Raw genomic sequence first — 26,374 nt, 5'->3', positions numbered from 1 at the left:
GAAGACAGAGTACATATATACAACGGAATATTATTCAACCATCGTAAAGGATGAATACCCACCATTCGCACAGACATGGATGGAATGGACAGGATTATGCTAAGTCAAATAAGTTCACTCATATGTGGAACTAAGGAATAGTATGGAGGATCAGTGGGAAAGGGAGGGAAAACTGAAGGGGATGGGGAATTGGAGAGGGAGACAAACCATGAGAGACTCCTGGAAGCAAACTGAGGGTTTCAGAGGGGAGGGGGGTTAAGGGATGGGGTCGCCAGGTCATGGGTATTAAAGAGGGCATATGTGATGAACACTGGGTGTTATACACAAACAATGAATTATGGAACACTACATCAAAAAGTAATGACGTACTATATGGTGGCTAATTGAACATAATAAAAAATATATAAATCAATTAACAACAAAATCAAAGTAATAAACATGTACATGGCACATAGACAAAACCTATTTTACAGAACAATAATACAGTATAAAGTATAAAGTTCCCAAGAAAGAGAGAATAGTATAAAGTTCCCAAGAAAGAGATAACAGCTTTCTACATATTTGACCTGGCCCTCATTCATTTTCAGACAAATCTAGAAATATTGCTACTCCTAAAACATATACATTTACACTTGATAAGTCTTTCAGAACATATAAATTCTTTTTAAAGAAAACGTAATTGCTGAAGTAACTTTGGCTTTATTCAACATTGCCCACAGTTCCTTTTCACAATTGGCAAAGTTAAAAACCATAATAAACATTAACAATTTAAATTAACAACACTGTTTTGTCTTCATTTTACAAACATACCTCCATGGAAGAATGGGGAATGATAGGAGTAGTTTTACTGGTCATGAAATCAGCGTAAATCACCTCATGTCACCTCCTTTATTTTACAAATGAATAAACTAAAGAATTTTAGTTATGTATCTTGAGTCATACCTTGATAATGGCAAAACTATGACTGGAATCCAGCATTTCTCTTTTTTTTTCTTTTTAAGATTTTCATTTATTTGAGAGAGAGCGAGTGAGCACAAGTGGGGGTGGGGGGAAGGAGTACAAGGAAAAGGAGAAGCAGACTCCCAGACACCCCACTGAGAAGTGAGCCTGATGTGGGGATTGATCCCAGGACCTGGAGATTATAACCTGAGCCGAGGCAGATGCTTAACTGACTGAGCCACCCAGGTGCCCCTGGAATCCAGCATTTACCAATCCTTACATACCTCCCATTCACCTATATTATCAACAACTCATATAAAAACTATCAACTAGCACTGTGAGTATTCTTTTGGTTATTTTGCATATTGGATAAAAGCTCAAATTATAAAAATGTCATCATTGTGTACATTTAGAAGTGAAATCAATACAAGTAAGGTTTTTAAAAATATATTATGAATTCCATCATCAATGCAAGGAAAACTTTAGATAAAACATTAGATACGTCCAAGAAAATACTTTCTTTCTGCTTCCCATATACCAATAAATAAAACAGTTACTTCTTTAGCATTGATACAGAGCAGTATCATATTGTAACTCATTACTGTGTTTCGCAGACATACAGAACTGTAAACACCCACTTCAAAATATAAAGAAATTATTAACTGACACTTGGAATGATACAAAATACAAATATTAGAAAGCACCTGGAGGGCGCCTGGGTGGCTCAGTGGGTTAAGCGTCTGCCTTCGGCTCAGGTCATGATCTCAGGGTCCTGGGATCAGGTCCTAGGTCAGGTTCTCTGTTCAACAGGGAACCTGCTTCCCTCTCTCTCTCTGCCTGCCTCTCTGCCTACTTGTGATCTCTCTCTGTGTCAAATAAATAAATAAAATAAAATATAAAAAGAAAGAAAGAACGAAAGAAAGAAAGTAAGTAAGTACCTGGAAAAAAAAATGGTGCCATTCAACTTTAATTTGGGAATTAACAGTCCTTAGTTACCTTCATGTACTTCCTTATACAGCATGAATGAATTGGTTGGCCACTTCAAGATAGCAATCTGATGGGAGTTCAGGACATACCACCCCAAAATATGGTACCCTAGGGAGTGAGTCTTTAAGATATTAAATATCTTTAATGAATCTTTAAAATACTAAAAAGTTTAAACTGAAAGAATCAGAAAAACCTTAATCTCTCACCTATCCTTCTTTCCTGAAAGCAGGACATAGCTCTACCTTGTGAAAGGTACCCTTCCTGTACGAAGAGGAAGGAAGACATTCTTATCACCAGAGAGAAGGAATTTAGGGCCTAGAAGGCTGTATGAAAAACCTTGCTAAATGCTTAGCATCCCAGTTACTTCTTCACTGCATACTACACCTACCCCAAAACTCTTTGTCTTCTCAATTCTTTACAAATTTGCTATTTCTTTGTCTGAAAGATACAAAAGATTCCTTCTCTGGTCACGGACTCGGGTCTTCCCTCTCTTGTAAAGTTACCCATGTATATGCAAAAATTTAATAAAAATTTTATGTTTTTTTCTCAAGTTAATGATTTGGCAATCATTTAATTTTCAGAGCCAATCAGGGAACCTGAGAGGTCCAGTAAAACTCTTCCCTCCTCTACACTTCCCACTAACTTTCTTAACACTTCTATCCTTTCTTCTCTGCTTCCCTTACTCACTTTGGCTTCCTGAATTTTAAATAAACCCAGTGAACTCTCTTTGCTGAACAAATCAGTCTATCAACTCACATCTCCAAACGAAATGAGGTCTATACTAGAGTATTGACAATGGAAATGTAAAAACTACACAACAAAAAGGAACATTCATGCACTGTTGGTGAAATTGCAAACTGGTATAGCTACTGTGGGAAACAGTAAGGAGGTTGGTCAAAAAATTAAAAATACAACTACCCTATGATCCAGCCATTGCACTACGAAGGATTTACCTAAAGAAAACAAAAATACTAATTCAAAGGGATACATGCACCCTGATGTTTATAGCAGCATTTTCTGTAATAGCCAAATTCTGAAAACAGCCCAACAGAAGATCTGGTATAGAGAAAACATTAAGATGGCAAAGAAGTACAGAGACTCTAGGCATGCCTCATCCCTTGAATACCCTAGATAAATAACAAATTATGTGGAACACCCATGAAATCGATCAGAGGACTGAGAGGAAAACTCCAGAATTAGAAGTAGAAAAATGGCCACATCATAGAAGGTGGGAGCTGCAGAAAGTTGTGGGAAGTAAAGAACCGCAGGTACTGCAAAGGGGAGGGAGCCTCGGTCACAGAGAGAGGAGTGAGAGAAAAAGAGAGAGAAAGAGTGAAAGTGTGCTCAGGGAATTGCACAGGAAAAACTCTTCCCCAAAACAACTGAAAAGGAGAGGCGCTGGCTACAGCAAGTTTTTAGGAACATCAGAGTGAAAAGTCTTAAGTTTAGGAAGTCCACACCATCCACAGGGTTGTACCTGGCAGGCTTGGAGGTGCTCAGGAGGGGAAGAAGGACAGAGACCTGGGAGTGGGCAGCATGGTACAAGGATCTGCTGGGTTGCACAGGAAGAAACATTTTTTCCTGCTTAGAGAGCATTTGGAAGAGGCAGAACGGTCTCTTGGGAAGGTGGGGAAGAACTGCTGCCATTCCCTAGCGTAGGAACAGAGATTTGAGCTGAGGGCAGCCAATCTTGGTGCTTTCTGCTGTACTTTACCATACACTCCAAACCACTGCATAGTCATGCAAGTGATTTCTGGGACCAAACACCGTTGGCCATAGCAAAATAAGACCCTCCCTGAGAGGATGAGTGTGGGTCCTCACCATGTGGATCTCTAAAATTTAGAGTACTGAAACCCAGCCATCTTGGACATAGGAAGAATGTAAGCAGGGATCTGGTAGAAGCCAGGGACACAAGAGGGGTGATTGCTGGCTCTTCTGTCAGGGCTTTCTGAGGAGTGGTGGGAAAGAAATTTCCACTCTGGTGATGAGAGAGCACAGCAATGCCATTCCTTACCCCCACCCCAACTGGTATCAGCACTAACTCATTTCAGTGAGTAAATCAGCACCAGAGAGGCCAGAACTGCATACAAGCCCCACCCACTTGTGCCCCGCAGGTACGACTCCCCGGAGAAAGTCTACCTTAGAATCAGTACAACAAACCCCACCACTAAAGACAGTACAAACCCCTCCAATGTTCCAAGTCTACTGATAGATGAATACTGCAATGCATCAGCTCTAAGGGAAATAAGGCCTAGTTTCCTTTTTTTCTTTAAGATATAGCTTTTTAAAAAATTTTTATTAATTTATTTGACAGAGAAGGACACAGCGAGAGAGGGAACATAAGCAGGGGGAGTGGGAGAGGGAGAAGCTGGCTTCCCACCAAGAAGAGCCCGACGCAGGGCTCGATTCCAGGACTCTGGGATCATGACCTGAGCTAAAGGCAGGCACCCAATGACTGCGCCACCCAGGTGCCCCAAGATCTAGCTTCTTTTAACAAGAAGACCAAAATAAAATTAGAATCTAGCTTCTTTTTCCCCTTCTTGCCCCCCAGAACCTCTTCTTAATATACCCATTACTCTCAAGACCAGAAATGTAACAGGATACCCTTACAATCCCACACAAAAAAACAATGACCCAGAAAAAAAAATTACAAGACCAAGGAATTCACTGGAAAGAACAGGAAAAAGTCACAGCCAGGGATTTTATCAATACAGATACAAGTAAGATGTCTGAACCAGATTTTAAAACAATAAAGATACTAACGGGGTTTGAGAAAAGCATAGAAGACATTACATAACCCCTTACTGCAGATTAGAAAAACTAATAACTAGTCAGGCTGAAATAAAACATGCCATAACCAAGATGCAAAACTGACTGCATGCAATTACAATGAGGACACACGAAGCAAGAATAAATCAATGATACAGAAGATAAAATTATGGAAAATAATGAAGCCGAGAAAAAGAGGGAAAGAAAGGCACTGAATCACAAATGTAGACTTAGGGAACTCAGTGACTCCTTAACGTATAGTAACATTCCTAACACAGGAGTCCAAGAAGAAGAGAAAAAAGGAGCAGAATGTTCATTTCATCAAATTAAAGCTAAAAAGTTCCCTATTCCTCGGAAGGAAAGAGATATTGAAATCCAGAGAACTCCCATTAAATTCTACAAGAGCCGAGAGAGATTGAAATCCAAAGACGTCTTATTAAATTCAACAAGAGCCAGCCATCACCAAGATATAATCAAATTCAGAAAATACACAGACAAGGAAAAAATCTGGAAAGCAGCAAGGAGAAAAAAGTCCTTAATCTACAAGGAAGGACTCTTCAAGTTTGCAGTAGATCTGTCCACAGAAAAGTCGCAGGCATGAAGAAAGTGTCATGATATATTCAACATGATGAAGTAAAAAAATATGCAGCCAAAAATACTTTATCCAGCAAGACTGTCACATGGAATGCAAGAAGAGATCGTTTCTAGAAAAACAAACACTAAAGGGATTCATGATGACAAAACCAACACTACAAGAAACCTTAAAGGTAACTCTTTGGGGAAAAAAGACCAAGAGCAACAAATACTAGAAAGGAACAGAAAGTATCACCAGAAAAACCAACTTTACAGGTAACACAATGGCACTAAATCTGTGTATATCAATAATCACTCTGAATGCAAATGGATCAAACACTCCAATCAAAAGACAAACAGGATAAAAATGGATAAAAAAAACAAGACCCATCTATATGCTGCCTGTAAGAGATTCATTCTAGACCTAAAGATACCGGCATACTAAAAGTGAGGTAATGGAAAAAACATTTGTAATGCTAATGGATTCCAAAAGAATGTTGGAGAAGCCATACTTCTATCAAACAATGTAGATTTTAAACCAAACACACTAACAAGAGATAAAGAAGGGCATTATATAATAAACAAGGGGTCTAGCCATCAAGAAGATGTAACAATTCTAAATATATATGCCCCCAACATGGGAGCACCTAAATATGTAAATCAAATAATAACAAACATAATGTAACTCAATGACATTAACACAGTAATAATTAGGGGACTTTATCACCCCATTTACAGTGACGGACAGGTCATCTAAGCAGAATAACAAGGAAACGATGCCTTTGAATGACATATTAGGCCAGATGGACTTAAAGAGATATATTCACAAAATTTCACATGAAAACAGCAGAATATACATTCTTTGAGTGCACATGGAACATTCCCCAGAACAGATCACATACTGGGTAACAAATCAGCCTTCAACAAGTACAGAAAAACTGAGATCACAACACACATATTTTCAGACAACCCTAGGAAACCTATAAGTAAATCAGAAGTAAAAATTCAACAAGACCACAAATACGTGGACATTAAAGAACATCCTACTAAAGTACAAATACGTTAACAGAAAATTTAAAAAGGAATAAAAAATACATGGAAGCAAATGCAAATGAATACATGACAGTCTAAAGCCTTTGGGATGCAGCAAAAGTGGTCCCAAGAGGGAAGTAAATTATAATATAGGCCTACCCCAGGAAGCAAGAAAGCACTTCAATATGTAACCTAAACTTAAACCTAAAGGATCAAGAAAATGAACAACAAATGAAGACTTAAGCCAGCAGAAGAAGGGAAATAATAAAGATTACAGCAGAAATAAACAATATAGAAACAAAGAGTGGAACAGATCAACAAAACTAAGAGCTGGGATACATTACATTCTTTGAAAAAAATGAGTAACACTGATAAAACCTGAAGCAGACATGCCAAAAAGAAGAGAAAAACATCATAAGAATAACATCAAATAAATAACATCATGAATGAAAAAGGAGAAATCACAACCAACACCACAAAAATACAAGTATAAGAGAATATTATGAAAAAATATATGCCTACAAATTGGGCAATCTGGAAGAAATGGAAAAATTCCTAGAAACATACAAACTACCAAAACTGAAATAAGGAGAGATTGAAAATTTGAAAAGACCCATAAACAGCAAAGAAATTGATTTGGTAATCAAAAATCTTCCAACAACCCAAAGTCTAGGGTTACATGGCTTCCCAGGGGAATTCTATCAGAAAGTTAAAGAAGAGTTAATAACTATTCTTCTCAAACTTTTCCAAAAAAATAGAAATGGAAGGAAAGTTTTCAAACTCATTCTGAGTTGAGCATTACCTTGATATTAAATCAAAGACCCCACTGAAAAGGAGAATTACATGCCAATATCCCTGATGAACATGGAATCAAAAATACTCAGCATAGTAGCAATCTCAATTCAATAGTACATTAAAAGAATCATTCACCGTGATTAAGTGGGATTTATTCCTGGGTTATATGAGTGTTTCAATATTCTCAAATCAATCAACATACTACACCACAATAACAAAGGATGAGGACCATATGATCCTTTCAACAGATGCGGAAAATGCATTTGACAGAATACAGCATCCATTCTTGATGAAAGCCCTCAATAAAGTTGATAAAGATGGAACACAACTCAAAATCATGGAAGCTCAGGGAGAAAAGAACCACAGGTAATATCATCCTCAGTGCGGAAAAACAGAGCTTTTCCTCGACAATCAGGAACAAGACAGTGAGGACCATTCTCACCATTATTATTTAACATAATATTCTAAGTCTCAGTCTCAGCAATCAGACCAAAAAAAGAAATACAAAGCATCCAAATTGGCAAGTATTAAGTTAAACATTCAGTATTCACAGAAAACATGATACTCTACGTAGAAAACCCAGAGTATGCCACAAAATAATGACTAAAAGTCATACATCAATTCAGCAAAATCGCAGAATATAAAATCAACATACAAAAATCTGCTGCATTTCTATGCACCAGTAATGAAGCAGCAGAAAGAGAAATCCACGAATAGATACCATTTACAATTGCACCACAAATCATAAGATACCGAGGAATAAACCTAACCAAAGTAGTAAAATATCTGTGCTCTGAAAACTAAAGAACACTTACAAAAGAAACTGAAGAGGACACAAAGAAATGGAGAAACATTCCAGGGTCATAGACTGGAAGACCAAATTCTGTGAAAATTTCTATACTATGGAAAGCAATCTACACAATGCAATTCTTATCAAAATACCACCAGCATTTTTCACTGAGCTAGAACAAACAATCCTAAAATTTGTATGTAAGCAGAAAAGACCCCAAATAGTCTAAGCAATCCTGAAAAAGAAAAACAGAACTGGAGACACTATGATTCCAGACTTCAGGCTATACTACAAAACTTTAGTCATCAAGCAAGTATGATACTGGCACAAAACAGAAACATACATCTACAGAACAGAAAATTCAGAAATGGACCCATAAATATATGGTCAGCTCATCTTCAACAAACCAGGAAAGAATATGCAATGGAAAAAACTCTCTTCAATAAATGGTGCTGTCAAAACTAGCCTTCAGCATGCGGAAAATGAATCTGGACAACTGTCTCACACCATACACAAAAACAAATTCAAAATGGATGAAAGAACTAAATATGGGCCAGGAAACCACCGGATTCTAGAGGAGAACACAGCAACGTTTTTGATCTCAGACGTAACACCTTCTTACTATACAAGTCTCTGGAGGAAAGGGACACAAAAGCAGAAATGAATTATTAGGATTTCAAGATAAAAAGCTTCTGCACAGCAGAGGAAACAAACAGCAAAACCAAAAGGCAGTCTACAAAAAGGTAAAAGATATTTCCAAATGACAAATGTGATATAGGGTTAGTACCCAAAATCTATGAAGACCTTAACAAATTCAACACCCAAAGAATAAATAATGCAGCTAAGAAATGGACAGAAGACTTGAATGGACATTTTTAGAATGAGGACATACAGATGGCCAAAAGACAAATTAAAAGATACTTAACATTCCTCATCATCAGGTAAATACACATCCAAACCATGATGAGATACCACCTTACACCTTTCAGAAAGGCTAAAATTAACAATGCAGGAAATAACAAATGTTAGTGAAGATTAAAATAACAGAGTACCCTCTTATATTGTTAGTAGGAATGCAATCTGGTGCAGCAACTCTGGAAAGCAATAAGGAGATTCCACAGATGAATAAAAATTCAACTACCCTACAATTCAGCAACTGCACTACTAGATATTTATCTAAGGTTTAAAAAATGCAGACTTGAAAGGTACATGCACCCGAATATTTATAGCAGCATTATCAACAAGAGCCAAACTATGGAAAGATTTCAATTCTCCACTGACTGATGAATAGATAAGGAAGAAGTGGTGTATATATACATGATAGAATACTCAGCCATCCAACAAAATGAAATCTTGCCATTTGCAATGACATGGAGGGAGCAAGAGTGTTTTATGCTAAGGGAAATAAGTAAGAGATAGATAAAATACCATATGATTTCACTCATATGATAGATTTCAGAAACAAAACAAATGAGTAAGAAGGAAAAAAGAGAGAAAGAGAGAGCAACGGGCAAAGCAAGAAACAGATTCTTAACTATACAGAACAAACTGTTGGTTACCAGAAGTAAGGAGGATATAGAGATGGATTAAATAGGTGAAGGGAATTAAGGAATATACACTTGCTGCGATGAGGACTGGGTGATGTATGAAGTGCTAAAATCACTGTATTATTCACCTGAAACTAATTATACTGTATGTTAACTAAATGGAAATTAAATACAAACGTTAAAAAGAGATTAAAAACTACACAAGAGATATTACAAATAAGAAAATGGATGGGGCCAGCCAGGACCAAGTTCACCTACAAAGGAGTGCAGGTTCAATACCAAGGAGAGCAGCAGAATTCAAGAGGAGGAGAAAGCAAATCATCGAACTCATGGCTTTCTCCCCGTGATTCTTAAAACTTGCAGTTAATTTAATTTTTTTGGCAATTATTTTTTCTTATTCTGCTAAATTTTTTTTTAAATTTTACCCTTTTCCTTTTTAACGTTTTTTAACTAATTTATATAATATATATATATTTTATTTTTTATATTTTTTATTTATTTTCTTTTTGTAATTGTTTCCTTTTTCTTTTCCTGAACCTCTTTTTATCCCCTCTCGCCCCCCCGCCAATGATTTGGAATCTCTTCCGATTTGGATAAAGCACATTTTACTGGGGCTGTTACCACACTTTTAGTATTTTACTTGCTCCTTCATATACTCTTATATGGACAAAATAACTAGGCAGAAAAATTCACCACAAAAAAAAGAACAAGAGGCAGTACCGAAGGCTAGGGACCTAATCAATACAGACATTGGTAATATGTCAGATCTAGAGTTCAGAATGACAATTCTCAAGCTTCTAGACGGGCTCAAAAAAGGCATGGAAGATATTAGAGAAACCCACTCCAGAGATATAAAAGCCCTTTCTGCAGAAATAAAAGAACGAAAATCTAACCAAGTTGAAATCAAAAAAGCTATTAATGAGGTGCAATCAAAAATGCAGGCTCTCACTGTTAGGATAAACGAGGCAGAAGAAAGAATTAGCAATATTAAAAGACCAAATGACAGAGAATAAAGAAACTCAGCAAAACAGGGAAAATCGCCTACTGGACCATGAGGGGAGAATTCGAGAGATAAGTGACACCATAAGAGAAAACAGCATTAGAATAACTGGGATTCCAGAAGAAGAAGAAAGAGAGAGGGGAGCAGAAGGTATATTGGAGAGAATTATTGGAGAGGATTTCCCTAATATGGTAAAGGGAACAAGCATCAAAATCCAGGAGGTACAAAGAACAACCCTCAAAATCAACAAGAATAGGTCCACACCCCGTCACCTAATAATAAAATTTACAAATCTCAGTGACAAAGAGAAAATCCTGAAAGCAGCCCGGGAAAAGAAGTCTGTAACATACAATGGTAAAAATACTGATTGACAGCAGACTTATCCACAGAGACCTGGAAGGCCAGAAAGAACTGCCATGATATATTCAGAGCCGTAAACGAGAAAAACATGCAGCCAAGAATACTGGATCCAGCTAGGCTATCATTGAAAATAGAAGGAGAGATAAAAAGCTTCTAGGACGAACAAAAACTGAAAGAATTTGCAAACACCAAAGCAGATCTACAGGAAATACTGAAAGGGGTCTTCTAAGCAAAGAGAGAGCCTAAAAGTAGTAGATCAGAAAGGAACAGAGATAATATACAGGAACAGTCGCCTTATAGGCAATGCAATAGCACTAAATTCATCTCTCTCAACAGTTACCCTGAATGTTCATGGGCTAAATGCCCCCAATCAAAAGACACAGGATATCAGAATGGATTAGAAAACAAAACCCATCTATATGTTGCCTACAGGAAACTCATTTTAGACCTGAAGACACCTCCAAATTTAAAGTGAGGGGGTGGAAAACAATTTACCATGCTAATGGACATCAGAAGAAAGCAGGGGTGGCAATCCTTCTATCAGATCAATTAGATTTTAAGCCAAAAACTGTAATAAGAAATGAGGAAGGACACTATATCATACTCAAAGGGTCTGTCGAACAAGAAGATCTAACAATGTTAAGTATCTATGCCCCTAACGTGGGAGCAGCCAACTATATAAACCAATTAATAACAAAATCAAAGAAACACATAAACAATAATACAATAATAGTAGGGGACTTTATCACTTTCCTCACTGAAATGGACAGATCATCCAAGCAAAAGATCAACAAGAAACTACAGGCCTTACATGACACGCTGGACCAGGTGGACATAACAGATATATTCAGAACATTCCATCCCAAAGCAACAGAATACACATTCATCTCTAGTGCACATGGAACATTCTCTGGAATAGATCACATTCTGGGTCCTAAATCGGATCTCAACTGCTACCAAAAGATTGGGATCATTCCCTGCATTTATTCAGACCACAAAGCTCTGAAGCTAGAACTCAATCACAAGAGGAAAATTGGAAAACAACCAAATACATGGAGACTAAACAGCATCCTTTTAAAGAATGAATGGCTCAACCAGGAAATTAAAGAAAAATTGAAAAGATTCATGGAAACAAATGATAATGAAAACACAACGGTTCAAAATCTGTGGGACACAGCAAAGGTAGTCCTGACAGGAAAATATATAGTGGTACAAGCCTTTCTCAAGAAACAAAAAAGGTCTCAAGTATACAACCTAACCCTACACCTAAAGGAGCTGGAGGAAGAACAAGAAAGCAAGCCTAAACCCAGCAGGAGAAGAGAAATAATGAAGATCAGAGCAGAAATCAATGAAATAGAAACCAAAAAAAAAAAAAAATAGAGTAAATCAATGAAACTAGGAGCTGATTCTTTAAAGAATTAATAAGATTGATAAACCCCGGCCAGACTTATCAAAAACAAAAGAGAAAGGACCAAAATAAATAAAATCATGAATGAAAGAGGACAGATCACAACTAACACAAAAGAAATACAAACAATATTAAGAACATACTTTAAGCAACTCTACGCCAACAAATTTGACAATCCGGAAGAAATGGATGCATTCCTAGAGACATATAAACTATCACAACTGAACCAGGAAGAAATAGAAAACCTGAACACACTCATAACCAGTAAGGAAATGGAAACAGTCATCAAAAATCTCCAAACAAACAAAAGCCCAGGGCCAGATGGCTTCCCGGGGGAATTCTACCAAACATTTAAAGAAGAACTAATTCCTATTCTCCTGAAACTGTTCCAAAAAATAGAAATGGAAGGAAAACTTCCAAACTCATTTTATGAGGCATCACCTTAATCCCAAAACCAGACAAGGATCCCATCAAAAAAGAGAGCTATAGACCAATATCCTTGATGAACACAGATGCGAAAATTCTCACCAAAATACTAGCCAATAGGATTCAACAATACATTAAAAGGATCATTCACGGGCTGCCTGAGTGGCTCAGTGGGTTAAGCCTCTGCCTTCAGCTCAGGTCATGATCTCAGGGTCCTGGGATCAAGTACCGCATCAGGCTCTCTGCTAGCCAGGGAGCCTGCTTCCTCCTCTCTCTCTCTCTCTCTCTCTCTCTTTTCTTGTGATCTCCATCAAATAAATAAAAATCTTTAAAAAATTTTAAAAAAAGCATTATTCACTACAACCAAGTGAGATTTATTCCAGGGCTGCAAGGTTGGTTCAACATCCCCAAATCAATCAATGTAATACAACACAATAATAAAAGAAAGAACAAGAACCATATGATACTCTCAATAGATGCTGAAAAAGCATTTGACACAGTACAGCATCCTTTCCTGATCAAAACTCTTCAAAGTGTACGGACAGATGACATATACCTCCATATTATCAAAGCCATCTATGAAAAACCCACCGCAAATATCATTCTCAATGGAGAATAACTGAAAGCTTTTCCACTAAGGTAAGAAACATGGCAGGAATGTCCATTATCACCACTGCTATTCAACATAGTACCAGAAGTCCTAGCCACAGAAATCAGACAAAAAAAAAAAAAAGAAATTGAAGACATCCAAACTGGCAAAGAAGAAGTCAAACTATCACTCTTTGCAGATGATATGATACTGTATGTGTTAAACTCAAAAGACTCCACTCCAAATCTGCTAGAATTTGTACAGGAATTCAGGAAAGTACCAGGATATAAAATCAATGCACAGAAATCAGTTGCATTTCTATACACCAACAACAAGACAGAAGAAAGAGAAATTAAGGAGTCAATCCCATTGACAATTGCACCCAAAACTCTACGATACCTAGGAATAATCCTAACCAAAGCGGCTAAGAAACTATACTCAGAACACTATAAAGTACTCATGAAAGAAATTGAGGAAGACACAAAGAAATGGAAAAATGTTCCATACTCCTGGATTGGAAAAACAAATATTGTGAAAATGTCTATGCTACCTAAAGCAATCTACTCATTTAACGCAATTCCTATCAAAATACCAACCATTTTTTTCAAGGAAATGGAACAAATAATCCTAAAATTTATATGGAACCAGAAAAGACCTCGAATGGCCAAAGGAATATTGAAAAAGAAAGCCAAAGTTGGTGGCATCACAATTCCGGACTTCAAGCTCTATTACAAAGCTGTCATCATCAAGACAGTATGGGACTGGCACAAAAACAGACACATAGATCAATGGAACAGAATACAGAGTCCAGAAATAGACCCTCAACTCTATGGTCAACTAATTTTTGACAAAGCAGGAAAGAATGTCTAGTGGAAAAAAGACAGCCTGTTCAATAAATGGTGTTGGGAAAATAGGATAGCCACATGCAGAAAATTGAAATTGGACCATTTCCTTATACCAGACATGAAAATAGACTCAAAATGGATGGAGGACCTCAATGTGAGAAAGGAATCCATCAAAATCAAAATCAAAAGAACAGAGGCAGCAACCTTGTTGACCTCAACCGCAGCAACATCTTCCTAGGAACATCCTAGGAACATCGCCAAAGGCAAGGGAAGCAAGGGCAAAAATGAACTATTTGGGGCACCTGGGTGGCTCAGTGGGTTAAGCCTCTGCCTTTGGCTCCAGTCATAATCCCACGATCCTGGGATCGAGCCCTGCATTGGGCTCTCTGCTCAGCAGGGAGCCTGCTTCCCTTCCTCTCTCTCTGCCTGCCTCTCTGCCTACTTGTGATCTCTGTCAAATAAATAAATAAAATCTTTAAAAAAAAAAAAAGAACTATTGGGATTTCATCAAGATCAAAAGCTTTTGCACAGCAAACGAAAGAGTTAACAAAACCAAAAGACAACTGACAGCATGGGAGAAGATATTTGCAAACGACCTATCAGATAAAGGGCTAGTGTCCAAAATCTATAAAGAACTTAGCAAACTCAACACCCAAAGAACAAATAATCCAATCAAGAAATGGGCGGAAGACATGAACAGACATTTCTGCAAAGAAAACATCCACATGGCCAACAGACACATGAAAAAGTACTCCATATCACTCAGCATCAGGGAAATACAAATCAAAACCACAATGAGGTATCACCTCACACCAGTCAGAATGGCTAAAATCAACAAGTCAGGAAATGACAGATGCTGGCGAGGATGCGGAAAAGGGGAACCCTCCTACACCGCTGGTGGGAATGCAAGCTGGTGCAACCACTCTGGAGAACAGCATGGAGGTTCCTCAAAATGTTGAAAATAGAACTACCCTATGACCCAGCAATTGCACTACTGGGTATTTACCCTAAAGATACAAACGTAGTGATCCGAAGGGGCACATGCACCCAAATGATTATAGCAGCAATGTCCACAATAACCAAACAATGGAAGGAACCTAGATGTCCATCAAAAAATGAATGGATAAAGAAGAGGTGGTATATATACACAATGGAATACGATGCAGCCATCAAAAGAAATGAAATCTTGCCATTTGTGACGATGTGGATGGAACAAGAGGTTATCTTGCTTAGCGAAATAAGTCAATCAGAGAAAGACTACTATCATATGATCTCCCTGATATTTGGAAGTGTAGATGCAACATGGGGTGTTCTGGGGGTAGGGGAAGATTAAATGAAACAAGATGTGATTGGGAGGGAGACAAACCATAAGTGACTCTTAATCTCACAAAACAAACTGAGGGTTACTGGGGGGAGAAGGGGAGGGAGAGGACGGTGGGGTTATGGACACTGGGGAGGGTATGTGCTATGGTGAGTGCTGTGAAGTGTGTAAACCTGGCCATTCACAGACCTGTACCCCTGCGGATAAAAATATATGTTTATAAAAAATAAAAAAATTTTTTTTAAAGATCTTATTTATTTATTTGACAGAGATCACCGGTAGGCAGAGAGGCAAGCAGAGAGAGAGGAGGAAGCAGGCTCCCCCCCGAGCAGATACCCCGACACAGGGCTCGATTCCAGGACCCTGGGATCATGACCTGAGCTGAAGGCAGAGGCTTTAACCCACTGAGCCACCCAGGTGCCCCTAAAAAATAAAAAATTAAAAAAAAAAAATGGATGCGGTGCTTTGGTGGTGCAATTGGTTAAGTGTCCGACTCTTAGTTTCAGCTCAAATACTGATCTCATGGCTGTCGGATGGAGCGTCAAGCTCTACACTCAATGTAGAGTCTGCTTGAGAGTCTCTCGCCATCCCCTCTGCCCCTCCTGCTAATGTGCTCTCTTACTTTGCTTTTGCTCTATGAAGTAAATAAATAAACCTTAAAAAAAAAATAAAATGGACAAATGTGATGAATAAGAAATGCAAAAGATAACTCCAAATCGTACATATAAGAATAAGAGCCAAAAATCTTGAATGGAAGGTGAGCTCTCTAATAAAAAGAATACATAAATGATTATAAAATAGTTGATCACGGAATCTCAAATCTGTTGTGGGCTCACAAACAAAAAAGTCCAGTATCATCCTTATATATAACTCCACAGTGTATGTCCAGCATGTTGTTAATATCTCTACAGTACTATCGGATAATTCATATTTATCTAAGACCCCTCATATCAATGTTACATAAATCCCTAGCCACATTAGAACAATCAATGTACATATATAACTTGTTCTTGCAAATTAACTCCTCTATAGCTCTCTGTTCTTAACTTTTATTATTCTAATTTTCCAAGATCATTTGAAACAGTTGATAAATGCATTAAAGTAAATGTTTGCATCAAATTTTCATTATCAGAAAATTTAGAAAAATGATTTCGACATGTAAAACCGTTATTGTTACTTATAAACAATTCAAAAAGAACAGAAATTAAAATTAATGAAAAGCACACATTATAACAACTCCAGCACTGCATATCTTGCACTCTCTTCATAGGAGAAAGTAATAAGGAACAAATAAACTTATAGTGACATTTTGGTTTTCTACTTTTTAGGTACAAAATATGCCCTAAGACCAAAGAATACTGCCAGATCAACATCCCATACCACTTACAATTAAAAGATTAATTTTCTCATTTTGGGGCACCTGAGTGGCTCAGTTGGTTAAGTGCTTGACTCTTGATTTGAGCTCAGGTATAATCTCAGGGTTTTGAGATCGAGCCCCACATCTGGCTTCACATTAGGCATGGAGCCTGCTTAAGACTCTCTCTTTCCCCAAGATGCCTAGGTGGTTCAGTTTGTTAATCATCTGCCTTTGACTCACGTCCTGACCGCAGACCCTGGGATCAAGTCCCTCATTGGGGTCCTTGCTCAGCAGGGAGACTGCCTCTCCCTTTACCTGCTGTTCCCCCACTTGTGCTTTCTCATTCTCTAATAAATATATAAAATCTTTAAAAAAAAATTTCTTTTCCCTTGCCCTCTTCCCCTCCCCCACCCACATGTCCTCTCTCTCATTAAAAAAAAGGATTTTGTCATATTAACTGATATTTATAATGCTGATCTCAACAACACTAAAAAATTCTTGGGCATTTTCTATATCAAACAAAAATGCATTAATGCTTAATAAATTTTAGCACTAGATTCATTTCAGGGTATTCTTACACTTTTACAATTACTAATTCACATATGGAAATTCATCATAACTCATTTTTCTAAAAACTCCATTTAACACTCCAGTTTAATATGTAGTCTTTAATACCTTTTGATGAAAGATGTCGACTAGATCAATTTAAGAAATGATCTCCAAGAACCTCCCTTCAAAGCTCACATTACGGCTGGTATGGCACCTTGCCCCATAAAAAACCTAGAGCAGTCCTCAGTATATATGTAGTATGCCCCAAAATAGAATTGGACTCAATCTTCATATTTTCAGTAATACTACATGCTCAGAAAAGACTTAAATAGAAATCTGGTTGATTCTGGTTATATAATCTCTTGAGTTTCATGCTCATATGAAAGACCACTAACCTATCTCACCTGAAGCTGATTTAGTTTTTCAAAGTACACTATAACATTATACTGCCTTCTATATTCTGCCTTTATGGATCCCATTTCAACAGGTGATTTTCATGTTTGAACTGCCTGATGTGAGAGGCTACAAACCTGTAACTGCTGACAAGGTGGAAAATCTCCCCAAATTAGCTGTCCATCTAACAGCAGTTGAAGAGCTGGGGTCATGGAGCAAACACTGTTATCTAAACCACACATATCTTCTTTGAACTAACCACACAAAATACCTGCACTCCAGGTTGATAGCTGGCATCATAAATGTGAATTCTCATCTAACTAGCCCCTCTCAAAAGTCAGGCTGAGATGATAGATATACTGGGGGAGAACCTCAGGGACATTTCTCAAGTACACTTTGGTAGCAGGTTAGATTACTGGGAAACTGCATACCAGTCGTATTACTCTGGGTCATTGGAGAAACATCTTGATTTTTTAAACTAAAGGCACTATGTAGGATATACACATTCATAGAAATCCTGTCTACTTTATAGAATACCATCAAAGATGTACTCTCCTGTGTTGTTCAATACTCCTTATTTAAAGAACCACAAAATGAAAACCTGCATTCAGAATTACAAAGAATGTTTTCCCTAAAAAGTAGATGCACTATCAAGTAACAGCTATGTCTCTCAACACTTTTTCCCCTTCACTACAAGGAAAAAGGAACTATTATAAATTCATGTAATTACCTGGTATTGTCCTTGGCTTTTTGAAAATTATCACCTTCTCTCCCTGTTTACTTAGTTTGTACTTTTACCCTCATCTTAATGGTAGTGAGATACCTGCATCTTTCTGATGTTATAATTGCTTTAGTAATAGTCCCACAAAATAAGAGAAGTATATAAAACTCTAGTATATGCCCAAGCCATTTAATTCATTTAATCAAAATTAAAATATGTAAAAATGACAGATATTTATATGTATTTTCTTCAAGACTGTTTTGAACATACAGAAAATACAAAAGATATATAAGATGTTTTAAATTAGGGGTGCCTAGGTGGCTCAGTCAGTTAATCGTCTGCCTTGAACTTAGGTCATGATCTCAGGGTCTCAGGATCAAGCCCGATATCGGGCTCCTTGATCAGCGCAGAATCTGCTTCATTCTCTCCTTCTGCCCCTCCACCAAACCGTCCCTCACTCATGCTCTCTCTCTCTCTCTCTCAAATAAATAAAATCTTCAGAAAATGTTTTCAAATAGAAAGGAGCACCTGGATGGCTTAGACATTAAGTGTCTGCCTGTGGCTCAGGTCATGACCCCAGGGTCGTTTTATAACTACTTGTCCAGTAACAATTTCTAATTATTTTACTTAACCATTCATTTTATAAATTAAAACAGCATTTAAAGGAGAAAATGCATTGCATTGGTGGAGTGTCATGTGTCAAATAATAATAAAATAAATGCAAACATAAGACTCCTCATTTACTTCACCTTCAAGCCTGTATTTTCTCTAAATAAAATACTTTAGAACTTGAGTCACTATTTGCTTTTATGTTTTTGTTTTTAAAAGGAATACACTTTATTTTTAGAACAAGTTTGCCTTTATTATAAGATATAATATTGGAGGGGCACCTGGGTGGCTCAGTGGGTTAAAGCCTCTGCCTTTGGCTCCAGTCATGATCCCAGGGTCCTGGCATCGAGCCCCACATCAGGCTCTCTGCTCAGTGGGGAGCCTGCTTCCTCCTCTCTGCCTGCCTGGCTCTCTGCCTACTTGTGATCTCTAACGGTCAAATAAATAAATAAAATATTTTTTAAAAGGTATAATATTGGATCTACCTTAAGTTAAATTTGTGTTTTGAAGCTAATGTTATATAATTAAAAATTCACTATCACTTAACATTTATGATACCAACTTAGCTAAATAAGCATGGATATGGTTGCTATCAATTCCACTGACCAAGATTTTAAAATAAAATATAAAAATGGACATAACTGAATTTACTATTTTCTATTCTATGTAAAATGTACTAAAGTCTTCTTAAATGATTTAGGCATATGAAAGTTAAAGCGAACAAATTTAAAATATCAATATTAAACAAGCCTAGTTTAATAATACTACCCATATGCTGGATTATGATATGTGCTCACAATTTTCAGTCCTGTTCACATTACTGGATCATAAAAAAAATCCTTGTTATTTCATTTTTCACAGGCACTCCAGTGCAAAATGTTCAAAAAGTACTGATATATATATACATTTATATTATTTTTCCATGTAATGTTGGCTGTTTTGCAAGCTTTTATTAAGTTAAATAAAGGCTGTTTAAAGAGATACTAACACCCATAATTCAGAAAATGCTTCCTATTCCTAATTTTTAGTACTGCCATGAGTCACCAATTTTTACTATGATGATTATATTAAAATGCATATTTATTAATATGTTTGAAAAATGTTTAAATCTAAAGTTAGAAAAAAGAAAGTAAAAACGAATGTTCCAAAGATAAGCAAATAAATACACATAAATAAACTCTAATAGACTCTTGAAAACACTGGCGGAGGAAGCTATCATCAAAGAAAGCTTTGAATATAGACACTATGCCACCAGACAGGCAGATAATTAAAATTATAGGGAAAATAGAAAAAACAAGCTGTAGGGCATTTTAGCAACAACTGTGAAAAGAATTCTATACAATCACAATTCTCTGACACTATGATTCAAACCAGAATTTGTTATTTTGTCCCGTATTAAGAAAACACAGTGACAATGATTTATTGAAATGCATTCCTTCGTATTTTCATAAAATATACTGCCAAATAGCTATTTATCCTGTAATGAGTTGGAAGTGAATAAAATTGTTCAAACTCATTTGTCATTTCCCAGCAGGCACTGTTCCCTTTCATAAACTTTATCAAACAAATAGGCTCAAAAATCCGTAATAAGATAGTTCTCATTCTAAAACGCACAGACCATGGTTGGTACATGCAACATTTAATGCAATTTGTGATCACATACCAGTCTTTACTTTATAGTCAAACTCACAAATTTTTAGGGTGTTAGAGTTGTAAACATTCAATTTCATTAATTCACCAGGCAACCCTAAAAAGGTATGTGTAGCTTATGAATATGGTTTAGATCAATCCAATAGGTTTCACTCCTGTGAAGGAAATAGCTCATTCCTTTTCTCTGATAACACGTAAAAATTCATGGTGACAAAACAGTGCCAGATTGATGAAAATTCATTTTCACTTCAGAAACTTGAGTCACTATTTGCTTTTAAATTTTTGTTTTTAAAAGGAATATACTTTATTTTTAGAACAAGTTTGCCTTTATTATGAGATATAATATTGGAGGGGCACCTAGGTGGCTCAGTGGGTTAAAGCCTCTGCCTTCAGCTCCGGTCATGATCGGAGATGGAGAACCTATGGAGAACAACCTATGAAGAACCATAGGATGTTACTGATGACAGGCCAATATCCACATCAAATCACACATTACTGTATGTAAATTACACTGTATCAGCCACCATGAAACAAATAAAAGGGCAAGAGGGTCTCTTCCCCAAAGGAGTCAAAAATCTAAATGAGAAAAGCAGACATACATTAATATACTTATTACAGAGCATAAGCAGGTACAGAAGAACATAAACAGTAAAAAGTAAATAAATAAATAAATCCAGGGAGTGAACAGTGAGGGAGTAATTTGGGATATAGCCAGTTAGTGATACTTTATATACGGTATTTTTAAATAACTGCATTTAGCAGAAAATAAGGAAATGACTTCAATAGTCTTTATATAATTTGAATGATTATGTAACATATGAATTTGAAATTTGTGACTCCATTTAATATTCAGAAATGACTGTACTTTGAGAGTGTTTCTAAAGCTATTAATATTAGTGTGCATGTTTCTATATTTACTCTACTAGGGGCTGGGCTGAAAAAAATAAATAAATAAAACTGTAGTAAGGAATAGAAAGGGAAATTAGATAATAGATTCCATTTACTATAGCACCAAGAACCATAAGATACCTGGGAATAAAACTAACCATAGAGGTAAAGGATCTGTACTCGAGGAACTATAGAATGCTCATGAAAGAAACAGAAGAAGACACAAAAAGATGGAAAAGCATTCCATGCTCATGGATCAGAAGAATAAACATTGTTAAAATGTCTATACTGCCCAGAGCAATCAATACTTTCAAAGCCATCCTGATCAAAATTCCACCAGCATTTTTTAAAAGTGCTGGAACAAACAATCCTAAAATTTGTATGGAACCAGAAAAGACCCAGAAAAGAATTGCTAAGGAAATTTTGAAAAAGAAAAACAAAGCTGGGGGCATCATGTTGCCTGATTTCAAGCTTTACTACAAAGCTGTGATCAACAAGACAGGACAGTACTGGCACAAAACAAACACATAAACCAATGTTAACAGGGTAAAGAGTACAGATACAGACCCTCAGCTCTATGGTCAAATAATCTTCCACAAAGCAGGGAATATATACAGTGGAAAAAAGACAGTCTCGTCAATAAATGGTGCTGGGAAAATTGGATGCAATTCAAAAAAATAAACTTAAAATGTATGAAAGACCTCAACGTGAGGCTGGAATCTATCAAAAAGCTAGAGGAAAACATAGAGAGTAACCTCTTCAACATTTGGCCACAGCAACTTCTTTCAAGATATGTCCCCAAAGGCAAAGGAAACACAAGCAAAAATGAACTTTTGGGACGTCATCAAGATCAAAAGCTTCTGCACAGCAAAGGAAACAGTCAACAACAATAACAACAACAACAACAAGAAAAAAAAAGAGGCAACCCACGGAATGGGAGTAGATATTCACAAATGACGCTACAGACAAAGGGCTGACATCCAAGATCTATAAAGAACTCCTCAAACTCAACACACACAAAACAAATAATCATGCCAAAAAATGGGCAGAAGACATGAACAGATACTTCTACAAAGAAAACATACAAATAGCTAACAGACACATAAAAAAATGTTCATTATCATTAGTCATCAGGGAGATTCAAATCAAAACCTCACTGAGGTACAAACTTACACAAATTAGAATGGCCAAAATTATCAGGACAGGAAACAAGTGTTGGAGAGGATGTGGAGAAAGGGGAACTCTCTACACTATTGGTGGGAATGCAAGTTGGGGCACTCACATTGGAAAACAGAGTGGAGATTCCTTTGAAAATTAAAAAAATAGAGCTACCAAATGGCCTGGCAATTGCACTACTGGGTATTAACCTAAAAAATACAGATGTAGTAAGCAGAAGGGCCATATGTGCCCCAATGTTCACAGCAGCAAATGGCCACAACTGACACACTGTGGAAAGAGCCAAGAATGCCCTTCAACAGATGAATGGATAAAAAAGATATGGTCCATTTATACAATGGATTATTACACCTCCATCAGAAAGAATGAATACCCAATTTTTCTATCAACTTGGATGGGAATGGAGGAGATTATGCTGAGTGAAATAAGTCAAGCAGAAGAAGTCAATTATATGGCTTCACTTACTTGCGGAGCATAAAGAATAACATGGAGGACATTAGGAGAAGGAAAGGAAAAATGAAGGGGGGAATTGGAAGGAGAGATGAAGCATAAGAGACTATGGACTCAGAAACAGAGGGTTTTGGAGGGGAGAGGGGTAGGGGCATGAGTGAACCTGGTGGTCGGTATTAAGGAGGGCACGTATTGCATGGAGCACTGGATGTAGTGCATAAACAATGAATCTCAGAACACTGAAAAAATAAAATTAATAAATAAATAAAGGCCATCCAGACCTGGCACGAGGCCTGGGGAAAAAAACAACAAACAAACAAACAAACAAAAAAACCTATGCTAAGGAAAGAAATCAGTCATGCGAAAGCAAATGCCCAGATGCTTTTTTTTTTTTAACTTTTATTTATTTATATGACACAGAGAGAGAGATCACAAGTAGGCAGAGAGGCAGGCAGAGAGAGGGGGAAGCAGGCTCCCCACTGAGCAGAGAGCCCGATGTGGGCTCGATTCTAGGACCCTGAGATCAAGACCTGAGCTGAAGGAAGAAGCGTAAGCCACTGAGCCACACAGGCACCCCACAAATGCCCAGATTCTAATAAACATCAGGTTTTAAAAGGAGATATATACCAAAGATTTAGAAACTGCTATCTTCAATATTTTAAAATCAGTTGTACTTCTTTACACCTACAACAAGACAGAAGAAAGAGAAATCAAGGAGTCAATCCCATTTACAACTACACCCAAAACTATAAGATACCTAGGAATAAACCTAACCAAAGAGGGGAAGAATCTATACTCAGAAAACTATAAAGTACTCAGGAAAGGAACTGAGGAAGACACAAAGAAAAGGAAAAATGTTCCATGCTCCTGGATTGGAAGAACAAGTATTGTGAAAATGTCTATGCTACCTAAAGCAATCTACTTATTTAATGCAATCCCTATCAAAATCCCATCCATTTTTTTCCAAAGAAATGAAACAAACAATCCTAAAATTTATATGAAACCAGAAAAGACCTCGATTAGCCAAAGGAATATTGAAAAAGAAAGCCAAAGTTGGTGGCATCACAATTCTGGACTTCAAGCTTAATTACAAAGCTGTCGTCATCAAGACAGTATGGTACTGGCACAAAAACAGACACACAGATCAATGGAACAGAATATAGAGTCCAGAAATAGACCCTCAACTCTATGGTCAACTAATCTTCGACAAAGCAGGAAAGAATGTCCGATCATAAAAAGACAGCCTCTTCAACAAATGGTGTTGGGAAAATTGGACAGCCGCATGGATAAAAATGAAACTAGACAATTTCCTTACACCACACACAAAAATAGACTCAAAATGGATGAAGGACCTCAATATGAGAAAGAAATCCATCAAAATCCTTGAGGAGAACACAGGCAGCAACCTCTTCGACCTCAGCCGCAGCAACGTCTTCCTAGGAACATCGCCAACGGCAAGGCAAGCAAGGGCACAAATGAACTATTGGGATTTCATCAAGATCAAAAGCTTTTGCACAGCAAAGAAAACAGTTAACAAAACCAAAAGACAACTGACAGATTGGGAGAAGACATTTGCAAATGACATATCAGATAAAGGACTAGTGTCCAGAATCTATAAAGAACTTAGCAAACTCAACACCAAAAGAACAAATAATCCAATCAAGAAATGGGCAGAGGACATGAACAGACATTTCTGCAAAGAAGATATCCAGATGGCCAACAGACACATGAAAAAGTGCTCCACATCACTCGGCATCAGGGAAATATGAATCAAAACCACAATGAGTTACCACCTCACACCAGTCGGAATGGCTAAAATTAACAAGTCAGGAAATGACAGATGCTGGTGAGGATGCAGAGAAAGGGGAACCCTCCTCCACTGTTGGTGGTAATGCAAGTTGGTGCAACCACTCTGGAAAACAGCATGGAGGTTCCACAAAAAGTTGAAAATAGAGCTACCCTATGACCCAGCAACTGGACATTGGGAGATGGAGAAGAGAAGTGAGTTGGGGGAAATTGGAGGGGAAGACGAACCATGAGAGACTGTGGACTCTGAGAAACAAACTGACGGTTTTGGAAGGGAGGGGATAGGGGTCTGGGCAAACCTGGTGGTGGGTATTAAGGAGGGCATGTACTGCATGGAGCACTGGGTGTGGTGCATAAACAATGAATTTTGGAACACTGAAAAAAAATAATTTTTTTAAAAAAAGAGTATATTTCTTGGTTTGCCTCTTCTTGTTCTCCCTGTGTATGTTATCTTAACTTCCACATAGGAGTGAAATAATATGGTATTTGTCTTTCTCACTGACTTATTTCAGTTAATATAATACTTCTAGCTCCATTCATGTCACTCCAATGTCAAGATTCCATTCATTACGGCTGAAGAATAATACATTATATATACATATGCATGTGTATATGTGTGTGTGTGTGTACACATACACACACATACACCACACCTTCTTTTGCCATTTATTAGTTGGTAGACACTTGGCTCTTTCCATAATTTGGCTATTGTTGATGATGCAATATAAACATTGGGATGCAAGTGTCCCATCAAGTTATTGTGTTTGTATACTTTGGGTAAATACCTAGTAGTGCAATTGCTGGATCATAGGGTAGCTCCATTTTTAACTTTTTGAGGAACCTCCACACTGTTTGCCACAGTGGCTGTACAAGTTTGCAATTCCCACCAACACTGCAAGAGGTTTCCCCTTACCTTGCATCCTCACTGACATGTTGTTTCCAGGGTTGTTATTTAGCCATTCTGACAGGTGTGAGGTGGTATCTCATTATAGTTTTGATTTATATTTTCCTGATGATGTGTGATGTTGAGCATCTTTTCATGTGTCTGTCCTCCATTTGTATGTCTACTTTAGAAAAGTATCTAATCATGTCTTCCACTGATTTTTTAACTGGATCATTTGGTTATCAGATGTTGAGTTTGATAAATTCTTTATAGATTTTAAATACTAACCCTTTATCAGGTACATCATTTGCAAATACCTTCTCTCACTTTTCTCACCCCACGGGTTTCTTTTTAGTTTTGTTGTTTCCTCTGTTGTACAAAAGCTTTTTATCTTGATGAATTCCCAACAGTTCACTTTTGTTTTTGTTTCTCCTGCCTCAGGAGACATCTCTAATAAGAAGTAGCTAAAGCCGATGTCAAAGAAGTTATGTGTTGTCCTTTAGGGTTTTAA

The 26,374-nt window shown here is 37.2% G+C and overlaps 1 protein-coding gene across 1 annotated transcript in view; it reads right to left on the bottom strand.

Moving 5' to 3' along the window:
* The window catches only part of DIAPH2 (diaphanous related formin 2), a 958,873-nt gene that overhangs the window by 733,121 nt on the left and 199,378 nt on the right, over window positions 1-26,374 (bottom strand). The gene's annotated exons all lie outside the window — the stretch shown is intronic.

This window comes from Mustela erminea, chromosome X (assembly GCF_009829155.1).
Source record: "Mustela erminea isolate mMusErm1 chromosome X, mMusErm1.Pri, whole genome shotgun sequence".
Lineage (NCBI taxonomy): Eukaryota > Metazoa > Chordata > Mammalia > Carnivora > Mustelidae > Mustela > Mustela erminea.
This window is presented reverse-complemented; position numbering and strand designations above follow the sequence as displayed.